The 15,266-nt window shown below is 37.9% G+C and overlaps 2 long non-coding RNA genes across 2 annotated transcripts in view; both read left to right on the top strand.

The window, feature by feature from the left end:
- LOC139470958 (uncharacterized) overlaps positions 1-12,337 on the top strand; it is a 48,077-nt gene extending 35,740 nt beyond the window's left edge. Inside the window, exons 2-3 of the long non-coding RNA XR_011653807.1 lie at positions 12,027-12,081; positions 12,272-12,337. This is a non-coding gene — a long non-coding RNA (uncharacterized lncRNA). The remainder of the gene's footprint in view (positions 1-12,026; positions 12,082-12,271) is intronic.
- Positions 12,338-13,540: 1,203 nt separating this feature from the next.
- Positions 13,541-14,543, top strand: LOC139470994 (uncharacterized). The gene is made up of 2 exons (XR_011653814.1): positions 13,541-13,637; positions 13,980-14,543. It is a non-coding gene; the product is annotated as an uncharacterized lncRNA (long non-coding RNA).
- The last annotated feature ends 723 nt before the right edge of the window (positions 14,544-15,266 follow it).

Here is a 15,266-nt window from a genome sequence, read left to right as displayed (position 1 = left end):
GTAATTTATAATCTTCTTCTTAGAACTGCAAAGTGCTTTCAATTATCTTATTGCACAGACATGATCATCGGGACATTCAATTGGTCGGTCGATTTTCGGCATTTATTCAGCCTTATTGAAATAACGTTAATTTCCAAGGCGAAATTGTAAGTGAACAAAATTTACACTGAAACCATGGTGTAGAAAAAGCTCGCCCGCGATCAGAAATGGAATCATCAAGTGTTATGATGTTGGGCTAGCAGTGGTTTCCAGGCAGTAGTCGGGAAAATGTCTAAATATCTATTAAATATTTATTTATGTATCTGGTGTCCTATTGAACTTTATCTGTGTTTACATTGTGTCCCTCTGAAAGTGGTTCAGATCCCTCGATAGCTTTTCAGCCGGAAACCTCTCATATGACAGTTGAACCTGTTGTACTGGTAGTCATAGCTGCTTAGTGCCTGCAGCGCTATCCTCGGTGCAATTGCGTGGTTGGTAGGTAACATTCAGTTGGAACATGTTACTGTGATTCCCGCGCAGTTCTATTTTGATTTTGGAGATTTTTAGCGGGAATGGATGAACAAGCGGTGACCTGTCGATGTGATTCCCTCGCAGTTCCATTTGATTTATTGGAGTTCAATTTCACTGAGGTGGGTGTTTAAGCAGTGACCTGTCGATGTGATTCCCTCGCAGTTCTATTTGACTTATTGGTGTTCAATATTGTTGAGGTGGGTGTACTAGCAATGGCCTGTCGATATGATTCCCTCGCAGTTATATTTGACTTATTGGTGTTCAATATCGCTGAGGTTGGTGTACAAGCAGGGACTTGCCGATGTAATTCTCTCGTTGTTGGGGCTTGGCCCGGGAGGTTTAGGGGTGTCGATTTTGATGGCCCTCGCACAGTCATATCAAGGTGCTAGGTAGCTATCTGCTTGTCAGCTAACTCACTCACAAGCTGGCGAGGGACTTTTTTTGTTTACTGGATAGGGCAGGCCACACAAGTACTTGATATTAGGGTTTAATTATTGAACATGTAAAATTATAAATGATTTTACCAAGTTCATCATGATATCGTTTCACACAAGTATTTCAAATACAAGTGTACAATGAAATGAGGAACAATGGCTATTCATAACAAAATACATGCACTGGTATTATTTCACATACTGATATTTATATCATATGCAATAGTAGTTCGGCTAAAATTGACTTCCATTAATTGGGTCTAAAGGTAGAGTGTAATTCTCCGTATATTCAGTGTCTAATTTGGTAATGCTTTCATAGGTGACGCTCTTCGTCAGTGTCAACCTTATCGTTTCTGTCAGGGTACTTGTGATTTCAAACAGCGTTTTTCCTTGTTTGTCCAAGGGTAGTTTGTTCTTTAAAATGGCATGACGATGTCACCTTACAATTGAAGAGAACGCTGGAGCAGTGTTTTATTGGGAACAGGGTTGTCCTTAGTCAGTTGTGGGCCATTTCAACATTACTCACAGCGTTATTGGCAGATGCAGGGTAAATTTGTTTGTTGTTTATTGCCGCTATCAGCAATGTTTCAGCTATGTGACGGCGGTCTGTAAATATTCGAACCAGGTCAAGACAATCCAGCATCAGTCATAAGCATCAATCTACGCAATTGGGATACGATGACACGCATCCACCAAGAGAGCCTGGCCACCCGATCCCGTGAGGCAAATAAGAGACAGAGAAGCATGAATGTCCACTTACTTTCTTGATGCGAATATTGACAAAAACAATAAAGTTATATCGATACAAAGAAATCAACTTTCTTAGTTTTTAATTTGTATTGTTTTAGTGAAATTGTTGAATGGACACGTTGCAAATAGGCCAACCTCAGTTACAGATATATAGATGACCTCATTTCAACAATATCAAGATAAATGAGTTTCTTCACCTCATCTATCCACCTGCAACAAGTTAAATGAGAAACAAGAGTCAATGTCCTATCTTCACTGTGTTAAGACTTTGAAAATAATGGCAACCTATGTGCCCATCTGTACGACACGAGAGATGATTTCGATGTTCCAAGCGTGAATTTCTCCTTTCATTTCAGATATACCATCAGTTCTAGGTTATGACATCTACAGTTGTATAACTTAACATTTAAATTTCGACGTTTGTCACACAACTGAAAATTCAGCAATGTTGCTATCACCCCTCTGTTGATATTGATGCAGTCATTTGTAGACGGTGTAATTTGCAGCTCATGGAAGATGAATATCACTTCCTTCTTGTGTTTCCTTTTTATGCAGTTACCCGCAAACAGCTTATTGAAAGAAACTATAATTAGTCAATCCAACGAGATATTGGGCCATACGGCCAGAAATACTAAGTAAAATTACCATTTGCCATCTGGTAGTTACTTTAAAGGATCATGTGTTCAGACTTGGCTTAAAGCGGGCCACCGTAAGCAGATAACATTGAACATCACTCGCAATATCAATTACTGAATTTTTTAATCAAATGATAAAGTCAAGACTTGATTATCTACAAACTGCTGTTATACAGCTGGTATCCGGCATAAGGCAACAAACAAACAAACTAACAAACAAGCACTAACTTACTTAACTTACTCACAGTATAGATCTCCTGAACCGAGTTTTAGGTTTTATCATTACCATATATGGAGTTAGTTGTAATGATGTAACTGATGATTGCACAAATAAAACATCAGAGAAATTATTTACGACAAATAGCCATGCCCGTTTATCTAACATCCGGAACAATGTCAAGGGATCTGGCTTAATCGCAATATCCTGGTCCGACGTTTTGACCTCCTCACTCCCCTAGTCAGTTGAGAACGAACTTTTGCGCAATAATTCATGAAGCTGAGAGAAAGGAGATGGCTGGCTGGATAGATCCGGTATCACAATACGCTTGATCGTAATTCAATGCCATTTTGTTTCAACCTGTTCGTTCAATATGATACGGTAGGTACATTTTCCCTTGTTGGTATGAAATCCAATATTTGTACCACTGATAAACTATCATTAATCGCAATTTGTACAAGTGTTTGTTTGTCGTTTAACGCCGCTCGCGGCAATATTCCATTTATAATGGAGTTAGGGCAAGACAATCTAGTCGCCACTTTATAAACATTAACGTTATTGAATATTTATCGAAACACACTAAAACATGCCTGTCGAAAGTAATATGGTGTGATATCATTTTTAACCAATTTGAAATTGTTTCGTCATTTTCTGAAATGTGGTAATGTGGTCGGTCAAAAGACATACGTCATCATGTAACGTCTACCAAAATATATTGATCTGTTCCTGTAGTGTGTATTGGTTGTAACACCCTTATGGTGAACGATGCACATGCATGTACGTGCATATGTTTGTTGTTCCCTTTAACGCTTGAGAAGGGAATGCATGTTGTTTATGTTTTGTATTTCTATATGAAGGTGAAGTGAGGTTAAATGGGGTTTAACTTCGCGTCCAAGATTTGTATCGCGTCTCAGATACAGTATACTGACTCCGAGTCGACCAGCCCTTTTTTCGCCCCTAAATGGGTCATTCTCTAAAAAAGTAACATTTCCTGTCCAAATGAATTTTCTTGAAAACGACTCATAATTCTGTTTTCAGATTTCTTGACAATGAAGATATTTATCAGATTTATGCAATATTCTGATCAAATTACTGCTATAACCTTATGTTAGCCAGAAAAATACCTTTAATGTGCAGAAATGTGCAGAAACTTGTTGTCCACAAATAAAAAATCAAACTTTCTCAAATTATCTTAAGTCTCTGGGAACAAATACTTCCCAGAGCCCTGGTGATTTATGTAGCATGACATCATGAAAGGCAGATAACAGCAGAAAAGCTGATGATTTTCCACTTGGATTCATTATTTTTGGAAACAGTGATCTTGTCCAGAGTAATCGTGTCTGTCCTGTCACCAGGTAGTACAAATACAAATAATAATTGCTCCTTTGGTAAGCCAGAAGGCTAAGGTCTTTGCAGGTCTCTTCCTTTCTAGTACTATCATGGCGCCATATGCTCAAGCAATTTATATAGGTGCAGTGTCTTCAAAATAACTGGTAAATGTTGTCTTTTGATGTGTACTTTTTGTAGGTGTCTGTGCCGTCACCATGCATTTTGGGTTCCAGAATTGTTATTAAAAAATCAAATATAATGAGTATATTTGACTGTCAGAATGGAACTCAACCAGTGTGCATTTTTTAGTGCAAGAGAGAAGTTATTGTCCTAAGCTGGCATTATGTCATAGTTTGTCTCTCCTGTCACTGTCTCTGCTGTCACCTTAAAAAAAGTGACAGGACAGACATATTTAGGCGACAGCACAGACATATAGTGTTCAATAAATGTTTCAAAATATATATATTAAAAGACAAAGAAAACATGAATGGTAATGTATTTTGTATGTTTGTTTGTTGCATGAAAATCTGAAGATTATTAACATTTGGGTCAATAAACACTGATTACACTTTGGTAACAGCACAGACTTTTAATAGTGACAGCACAGACACATTTCAGTGACAGCAAAGACATTTTAGGATTTTTTTATCATGTTGACACAAATAATGAACAATTATTCATTTACTCGCATTACTGTTGTACATGATTAAGAAATGTAACATATTTAGCAAATTTAAATGAAAGTAATTTTACATGATCACTTCAAACACCGTGTCTATGCGTGACTGTGACAGCACAGACACGTAACAGTAACAGCACAGACATTTAGTGTTTAATAGAGATTTTGAGAAAGTTTTGTTCAATGTTTCAGTGTCTTTAAAACTCTATCTCTTAGGCTTTTGTTAGTTACCGGAAAAATTGAATTTCCATTAACATTTGGGTCAATAAACACTAATTACACTGCACAGTAGAACTTTGGTAACAGCACAGACATTTAATAGTAACAGCACAGACACTTTTCAGTGACAGCAAAGACATTTTATGATTTATTTACCAAGTTGACAAAAATAATGAACAATTATTCAATTTGCTCGCCCTACTGTTGTACATAATTAAGAAATGTAACATACTTAGCAACTTTGAATGAAAGTAATTTTACATGATCACTTCAAACACCATGTCTATGCGTGAGGGAAAGAGAGAGGTGGAGGTGTGTGCTGACAGAATGGAGTGTATGAGTGGGGGAAAGAGAGAAGTGGAGGTGTGTGCTGACAGAGTGGAGTATATGAGTGGGGGAAAGAGAGAAGTGGAGGTGTGTGCTAACAGAATGGAGTGTATGAGTGGGGGAAAGAGAAGTGGAGGTGTGTGCTGACAGAATGGAGTGTATGAGTCGGGGAAAGAGAGAAGTGGAGGTGTGTGCTGACAGAATGGAGAGTCTGAATGATGATGAAATTCACCAAAAGACAAGTAAGGAAATGGTACAAAATTCAGACGATGATAAGATGGAAAGACAAAAGGAAATACACCAGCCAGCTGATACAAATGAATGCCTGGGGAAATTCATTGTCATTGTGTATAACATATCATATCCTGGTTATGTTGAAGATAAAGAGCTAGGTGAAGTTTTTGTGGAATATATGCATAAAGCGGGAAAGCATGGGAATGCAAATTGTTTCTTCTGGCCATGCAAACTTAAAGACAAATGCTGATACCAATTTGAGGACAAAGTTAGCTTTGTACCAGAGCCTTCCAAAATATCACAGTCCTCTGACTATTGTGTTGAGTCTTCTTTGTGGTAAGATATGTTGGAAACAATTCATGGCAAACAATAACCTATGTTTATATGTGCACATGAATGAGGTCAAGAATGATTTACTGAATGTTATCATACGATGCTATCATTTGGTAAAAGTGCAAATATGTTATCAGACTTTGTCTGTGCTGTTACTGTTGAAGTTTTGAAAGTTGACTATTCTCGTTTCCTTACAGGTTTATGCTTGGAATAAGCAACAATAACCTCAAAAAGTGCCATTAAGGTTGTTGGTAGAGTTTCTGATCAAGTTCTATTTTTGAGATGAGCAATTCCACATAAGATTGGTTTATGAATTTTTGCTTGTCTGTGCTGTTACCAAACCTCACATTTTTATCTAATTAAGGTCAGATACAAAATACACCTAACACTTTGATATGCACATTCATTGAGTTTCCCTTTTTTTGACTACCTTTACTTCTGAAACACAGAACACAGAAATAGCTATTATAGTTTTGGCAATTACAAAATATTTTGTCTTTCCTGTTACCATGTTGTCTGTCCTGTTACCGTGAATGTCTTTCCTGTCACCAGGTTTCTGCCATCTCAAAAGTTATAATTGGTTCAACTCTGCTGACAAAAATATATATAATTCATAAAATGAGTGTAATAACTATTATTACCTTATAGAATTATGGTAGTTCCATTTCAGTGTAAGAAGTAGACAAGTTTATTGTACATCTTTTTGCAAATAATTCCATTGTATGCATACATTTACAGTCTAATGATATAGTAAAGCCAATAAATATAATTTTAAAGCTGTTGGCATTTGAACTATGCCAAAATGCAACAACCATATCATAAATTCAATTCATTTTAGGTTTATGTTTGGTGACAAAAACTGAATTTTATGCATGGTAACAGCACAGACATTTGGTACAGAGATGCCAGAAATAGTTTTCTGCAAAAAGGAAAATAAGACATATTAAGCCTGCATATTTTACACTTGTATTCAGTAATTGTTATGTTGTTTATCTGCTCAACAAATACATTTCAAAAATGAATTCTGATTTGTTGATTTTTCATAGGCCAAAATGTTACTTTTTTAGAGAATGACCCAAATGCCGAGAGCCAGGCGGAGTAACAAAGCGGACCATCTTTCAACGTCTTTTAGAATGACACGGCCGGGGATCGAACCCTAAACCTGCCACTCTATATTGGAAAACAACGTTTTGCCTTAGGTTTAAAAATGTAAAGATTGTTTGCTATGCATGTCTGACAAAAATGTACTGTACAAACATTAAATTGTTCTGCTCCTTCTTTCAGAGACACAAATCTACAAAAATCCACCCTCTTGCCCCCCGAGATTATAAATAATCAGTTCCTTATTATTAGAGTGTACTAATGAATGTCATGTTTTCTGTTCATAGGATTACTGTATTGCACGGGTAAATAGTATGTTGTGTACTTAATCGTGCTACCAGTTATATCTTCTCGGTGTGTATTGGTTCTATCAGTTTAACCAATACGAACTATATTTGCTTACTCGAAGACAATGATTTATGTCACTAATTCACATAACAATTAAATCTTTAACAATTTTGTAAATACATAAACTACCGGGCAAAAGAAACTCATCACTTGTAAATTAAGATTTATCTGAATTCAAGACTCGCGATAAGTTGGAACGTTATCAGAAAACATTCACCAAAACAAACCCTGCCACTTTTTGCAGGATTCAGTGAATTTCGTGCAGTCATGAAAAATGGAAAAAACAGGATTTTTGGGAACTGATAAACATGTTCGTGCATAATTGTTGCATAAATACTGGCGTGGGACAGAGCAAGGATGCAGCATTAAAAAGAACATTAGAGAAATGCCGAGACTCATACAATAGAAACGTGACAGAGCTATTGGTATGGCACATTGCAGAACCAGTATCAGCAACTTGTTGAGCCGTTATCAGCAAGCAGGCCAGACACAAGACTGTCCAAGATCGGGAAGACCAAGGGACCAAGACCATGTGATGACCGCTACATCCGGACAATCCGCCTGCGGATCCGATACGTGACGGCGACGTCATTGGCGGTGACGATACTGGCACACCCCATCAGCAGACGAACAGTCTTACGACGACTCCACATTGCTCGTTTCAGAGCTTATAATTATCGCCCCTTCCGTGGAATGGCCTTGACCCCTCTACACCGTCAACGCAGATTACAATGGACAAGAACTGTACGTTGGTCTCAGCGGCGTAATTGGGAAAGGTTGCTTTTCACAAATTAAAGTCGCTTTAACTTGTTCCGAAATGATGGTCGAGTCCGTGTTTATCGACGTAGGGGAGAGCGACCAAACTGCATCCAAGATGTGCACCGTTATGGTGGAGGCGGCGTCATACTATGGGCGGTATTTGCGGTCACTTGACAACAAGGCTTGTCATAATCCGTGGGAATCTGACTGGCCAAAGACACAGAGATAACCTGTTGTAATGCCATTCCTACGTGGACAGCCAAGGGGTACCCTTTTGCAGTAGGATAATGTACGACCTCATACTGCCAGACTTGTTCAACGTTAACGTCAACGTATTACCTTGGCCAGCATGTTCTCCAGACATGAATCCCATAGAGCATCTCTGGGATCATCTTGATCGACAGCTGAGACAACGCGTATCTCCCCCAGCAGCTTGAACAGTTTTTCTTGGATGAGTGGTTCAGAATTCCTGCTGACGTCATCCGGCGACTGACGACATCCACGAGGAGACGTATTTTGGCGTGCATTGATGCAGGGGTGGTCACACACGCTACTAAGGACATGTCGTGTCCAATGATTTGACTTCATGAGCACCTTTTGAGTGGACTCTGTTTGATTAGTGTTAATGTTATTTTTTATTTTGACCCCATGTCTGTTTCGCTCGGCCTCATGGCAAGTGCACTGGTGATATGTCTTTGCAATTTTGTACGGACCTCGAAAAGTTATCCCTTGCACTAAAATAATCATCATACAGTTAACAGCTGTCTTTGTTTCTTTTTATGGAGCTACTGAACAAGGTGATAAGTTTCTTTTGCCCGGTAGTTTATTTCAACACAATATACTAGTATTATCTCTATAAACTATTATCTCTGAGTACCGCAGTCAACATAAAGTACAATATGTACGTTTCGTATCGTGTGTGTGCACGCAAGTGTAGGGAGATGGTATAGTAGGTATAATTAGTGTATTCGTTTCACGAGTTATCTTGTTAAATGAGATTTTGCAATATGAGTGCATTTCTCATTTTACGAATGTCAAGTTACAATTCTACTTTGTATACCGAAGATTAAAGAAAGTGGTGCAGTAGATAGCAGATTAAAAGAAATTAGTGCAGAATTTGGAGCAATAGAGAGACCGATTCTTTGTCTGAAGGTTTTGACCTCAGATTTCAAATATATGTCATCAGAAAGAATTGCATCAGGTACTTTAACACTAGGGTGTCAAATATGCTTATGATCTATATTTATTAATAGTTGTTTTCTACAATTAACACCTTCACCACATACATCTCTAAGAAAGAATTGTCTTTCGAACTCAAAGTTATTTTATTCCTCTCAGGTGAATTTATTTCTCATACTGTTCACTCCATCATGGGAACAACGTACAGATGTGCATCATGAACTGTTCCTTCTTCCGAGTATAAGAGTCGATCGCGAGATGTCCACGTAAAACGATTGTCTTATTCATACATGAATGTAAAGTACTCTGCAAGAAGATGGAAAATGACTATTTTGAAAACGTATCGTCGGATTTTATGTTTTAGGTTATCATCCGTTCAGGTCGGCCATGTTTATCGCGATTAATGTCGCTATAACAATGAGTGAGTGAGTGAGTTGGGTTTAAAGTTAATAACGTATTAAAGTTAATCAATTGGTCATATAAAATGAAGGAACGATAAAACATGCCAAATATACACAAATGTTAAGGAACATGATGAGTTTGCTTGGCAATAATTCAATTAACACAGTTGTACTGATATTTCACATATATGAATTGTGGGTATGTACCCGTTAAACTATACCCAAAGAGCATACTGGCCGTTAAATCCATTCTTATCGGGATACCCAGCCTACAAATCAAATTTAATTCTAATCCAGAGAGACATACTTTTTTCTTCAACACTGAGCGGCATGACTACCAAAACATTTTGTGGCGGAAAAGCTAACACACAAGTGTGAATAATTTGATAACCATGCATATAAATAACTCAATACAGGATTTACATTCACGACACATTGCGTACTATTTCACGATAAACAGTTCAATTTACCTGCACGTCGAAATGAACCTACGACCCCATGCACATTTATAAAGACATTAGGTAGGGTCGGGTAGGGTTAGGTAAAGCACCGACTCGTCGCGTCGAGTTCGATTATTACAATGGTTACAATATGTTCGATGTCACCAGGACATGATATTCCTGGAATAGTGCTAAATAATGGCATAAAGTCCCTCCCACAAAAAGACAAAATGAAATATTTAGGGGGTGAAATAACAACAGTTTGTATATAGTCATCACCTTATTACTTTAAGGTAACAATTCCGTTGAAAAACTAAGCCACGATGGAAGATGACATGCTCAATTAATTTGTTAAAAGACAAATACATTTTAGGAGCTAGAGATTAATACTTTGTAAAGTTTCACTATTCTCGGATCTGTTGGAACACGGGATATCAATATGCATATATAAATGTAAGTTAACACACACACACACACTCACACACACACTCACACGCGCACACACGCACACACACACACACACACACACGCACACACTCTCTCCCTCTCTCTCTCTCTCTCTCTCTCTCTCTCTCACACACACACACACGCACATATGTGTCCATTTGTCACGAAAGCAGCGGAGTTCCTTTGCCAAATTTAGATGTGGGGTTATCCCCCAAAGAATAGAGCCTGAACGATTGAGAATCTCTCGGCATATCACAGATACTGTTTTGTATGTGTAATTGTGTAGAGGATGAGGCTCATGCACATGTGACATTAAGTTGTCCCTTATATACGGTTTTACGTGCAAATATTTCATAGAAATGTTATAACATGTGGCCCTGTTTTTAATTTGCCCCACGTTTATGGAATGACATGATTTTTTTCTGCAGCCCAAACCTGTTGCATCATCATAAAGCATAGGCGCTTTTTAATATACAGATATATTTTATTAATGGGTACATATCTTAACACGCTTTCATTGATTATGTTTATCAATTATGAACAGTTTATGGCTATGTGTGGTTTTATCAACTTTCATAAATCGTGTAGCGATTGGTCGCAACTGAGTTTTGCTACATTGTAGGTATAATATATCTACATGTATGTGTTCTGTGTAATTGCGAGTGAGATGTAAATAGATTATTCTGTCTGTCTGGTTGTCTGTCACATTCGGTTGACGATTGTCTTGTTTTAACAAGATATAAACTGTCAATTCCTATGTAAACTTTTGTTCAACTAGTTAGTGACGGCATTAATCAGCAGCCGTTCATCTGGTGCCAGATTCGTCTTTGGATTGTCAGCGTGCTCATGAGTGAGTGAGTGAGTGAGGATTTACGCCGCTTTTAGCAATATTCCGGGCAATATCACGGCGCGGGACACCAGAAATTGGCTTCTCACATTGTACCCATGTCGGGAATCGAACCCGGGTGTTCGGCGTGACGAGCGAACGCTTTAACCACTAGGCTACCCGACCGCCCCCAGCATGCCCATGAGCTTCACCAAAGTGGTTATCGCCTACGACCTGTCATGATCAGTTAACAAGCACATGCTTGGCAGATATAGATAGGGTTGGTATAAAAACTTGTAATCGTGCTCAGCGCATAACTCATATAATGATGTATTCAGTATCACATATAATATAATAGCCATGATGCGAAGGCTCACTTTTTTGACATCACAGTTACTTTTAATAACTTTTTAAACTTATTACATACATGTCAAGGGATATGAACATTTTACACACACACACACACACACACACACACACACACACACACACACACACACACACACACACGTTTGCTGGACTGCTTCCTTTGCAAACACATCGGATAAGGGCTAACTGCCATCGGTTTTAACTGGCTGATAAGAAAGCACTCTGTGCCGATAGATTATATCAGAAACAACCAGTCGCTATCAGCAATGATAATGTATGTGCTTTGCATACAGACTTCGTACAATCATGTTACACAATATCTATCCAATCATTAATGTATGACATTACATGATAGAAATGAAGGCGGTTCTTCTGGTGTAAATGTAAGAGACGCCACGCCTGTTGCTAGGTCATGTGATATGGCAGATACCTCCCATAGATACTAAAATAGTATAAAAGCGACTGTTTATCTGGATAGATTTATTTCAGCTTCAAAGTACGTTGAAGATAAGGTGAACAATGAAGGGCCCTTGCATATTCGCAGGTAAGTTCAAATGTTGGCCTGATTATTTGAAACAATTTGCTCGTTTCATCGACAGAGAATTCATGGCAACGTGATCTTGTATTTCACGCGAAAATACTAGTATTATGGTTGAAGTATAAAAGCCTAGTATGTCACACACGATAATAGTGATAGGATTTATTCATCTTAATTTTATTACATTCATTTCCAGTTCTTCTGATAACTGTTGTGTGCAGCTTCCGATGTGCTGCTGCTGCCGACCCCTGCACTGCTAACAGCGATTGTAAAGGACATAGCACATGTGACGGAACCAGCCCAAACAAAACATGCACATGTACAGATGGGTATGGTGGCACAACTTGTAATGATGGTAAGTAAATGTCATAACATTATTTACGGTAATTACATGTTATGTGGCAATAACAACGTCTCTTTGAAGATTCCCGGGACGAATAAGTTTCAAACACCTCTCATTTGTATCTAGTGGTTATAACTGATAGCTCGCTGTTTAAGTGGCATCGCTCTCCGAATGCGTGGATCGTCCTCCTGCATTTAACTACGTAACCGTGCTTGGACTCAATTTTTCACAGACCCCCGTGATAGCCAATAAATATTACTACAAGGTCTCTGTTAAGTAATGGTGTTCGATAGCTTCAGTGTTGACATATCGTCTTGTGGAACACAACGAAAGCTTTACTCCTCGTGTTAACTTAACACATTTATTATGTAGATGACACAACCCATACGTATAGTTAATTAACCGTTGTTATGACATTGCCGTTACCAGATTTAACGTCTAAAGTGGGAATGTCTTTACATGAAGACGCCCTTGATTTTCGCAACGACTCACAATTAATAGAAAGGTTCAATATGCTACCAACTAGGTATGACAAAGGCAAGTCAAGTAATCATGGATATATGTTTAACTTATTAGATCTGTGCAAAAAATCCAACTTTTATATAGTATATGCGACGATAAATACATTGGAAATATAACAAGCAAGAAGGTTTGTGGTATCGACTATGCGATCGCCACAGTCGAATGTTTTAAGATTGTACATAACTTTCAGGTTTTACCATTTGACCCATTGTTTTGAGATTTTCACGGTCCTATTGTATATCGCTTATCAATAGGAGGAATTAGTGGAATAATATATGAAAAACAGAGAACAACGATCTCAATAACATAGCCAAAAAAAGGTGCAATTCTTTCTAAATCAACTACATACAAACTCTTGGTACGTACACTGAGTATCACTCACGTCCTGATGAACTTTAAAAGCCCATAAACATTGGCTTCCCAGTCACGTATAGTATATTCTGATTGGAATGAAGCTTTAAAACTGAAGTACGAGAAGATCCTCCGGAACAGCTGGAATGCGTACTGATTACTGTATGTGATTTCACAAGTCGTCTTCGTTGATACCAAAATGTCAATATTTTACCTGTGTCTGTTCCAGCACCCAAATGTACAGCTGATACTAATTGCTTGAATGGCGGCAACTGTACCATGGTTCCAGGCAAACAAAGCGTCTGTGCTTGTGGCACTGGCTATACTGGAGACACCTGTAACACAAGTATGTATCCATGACGGTTTGACTATACATAATGTAAGATCTGTGACTTTTTCTGTTCAGTTCCTCTTAAAGAAAATCCTAAATGAGCTTGAAGTTCCAGATTTGTACTACGTTATATTTGTTGTCTCGTAATTGTGAATCAGCGAAGGAGGCGATTTAATGCAGCATCCCCAACAAAGAATGGAATTCATGCTTGTACATATGTAGGAAATCGAACGCTTTAAACAATATCCTACCCCACCGCCTTTGAAGCATTAGTGAGATATTCAAATCAAATATGTTCAATTATCATAATAAGCGTGTCCACATACCACAAGCTAATTTGCAAAATATCTGTTTCAGAAAGTGAAGCTGAACGTGTGACCTTCTTCGCCATGTCCATGCTGGTGTCCGTTGTCGCCGGACATTTCCTTCTAAATGCTCAACTTTAGACAAAGTTTCTATGATTCAATCAGTTTGCTGATGTATATTCTCGTCAATTCCTTATATTCGACCAAAATATTTCTTTTGAAAAAACAAAACAACATAAAACATATATTTCGTAACTGATTAACACGAACATTATAATTGATGGATCACATTGTGAAGTAAAACTACACAGTAACTGTTAATATTGATAGAAACTTTCACTGTTTACAATTTAAGGCGACATTCCTTTGATAAAACAGCGTTAGCTTAATCGATTAGATATAACAATACAATGTAGGTACATACACATTTTCTTACCTCTCGGTTCTTTATAATTATAAGTAATTTGAGTTATTTCCTTCCTATATCAACTTCACAATTTCCATGTGTACACATTAACTAATGCGTGTATAAGCGTGTTCACGAATCAGATGACGTGTTGAGCTGCTGATGGACGTTGGTCGTTCCACTGATATAAAGTGTTCAGTTCATGCTAAATCAGCGTTTTGTTGTTTCTTGTGTTTTGAGAACTTCCTTGGCGAACAGGGCACTGAACCTAAGCTGAAAGGTAATATCACAGCAGTGGCTATGAACAGTATGACACATTGATGTCCAAATCGGGTAAAATAGGTTTATTGAGAATTACAATTAATAACATTCAGTGGTAACTGGCTTATATACGCCTTTATAATCTGTTGATGGTTTGCGAAAAGGTCCTATACAACGTAAATGAATTGTCGAAAACAATCGAACTGTTGATGATTGAAGTTTTACTCCCAAATTGCATTCACTAATTACGTGTCCAATCAAGGCTCGGTTTGAAAAATATATTCGCGCAGGGCAGATAATCCTTCACTATCCATTATCATAAGAAATATCTCCTGAATACAGAGTACGTTAAATGATTCCGTCTACATCATTATCGTGTGTTTATGAATTACTTTTACATGTAAATAGAAATGATAATAGATGTTCGCGAAAAGGTGACTGTATCCTGCCCCACCGGTGGTACCCATCCCAAACACATGCACAGTCAAGTCAAGTGTTCACCTGAACAAACATGGAAACATGTGATGAACATCAAAACAAGGAATTGCACCAGACATTATTTTGTTCTCAATATGTCTACCATAAAAAGTTTTGACAGCTTTACTGAGGTTTCGAATGTCGATCGTAGTCTTGTTCCAACAACTTTCGAGCATGATCTACGGTACTTTAAAA

Source organism: Haliotis cracherodii, unplaced genomic scaffold, assembly GCF_022045235.1.
Source record: "Haliotis cracherodii isolate W230 unplaced genomic scaffold, xgHalCrac1.p SCAF_21, whole genome shotgun sequence".
NCBI lineage: Eukaryota > Metazoa > Mollusca > Gastropoda > Lepetellida > Haliotidae > Haliotis > Haliotis cracherodii.
Note: the sequence above shows the minus strand (reverse complement) of the source record. Positions and strands in the feature narration are given on the sequence as shown.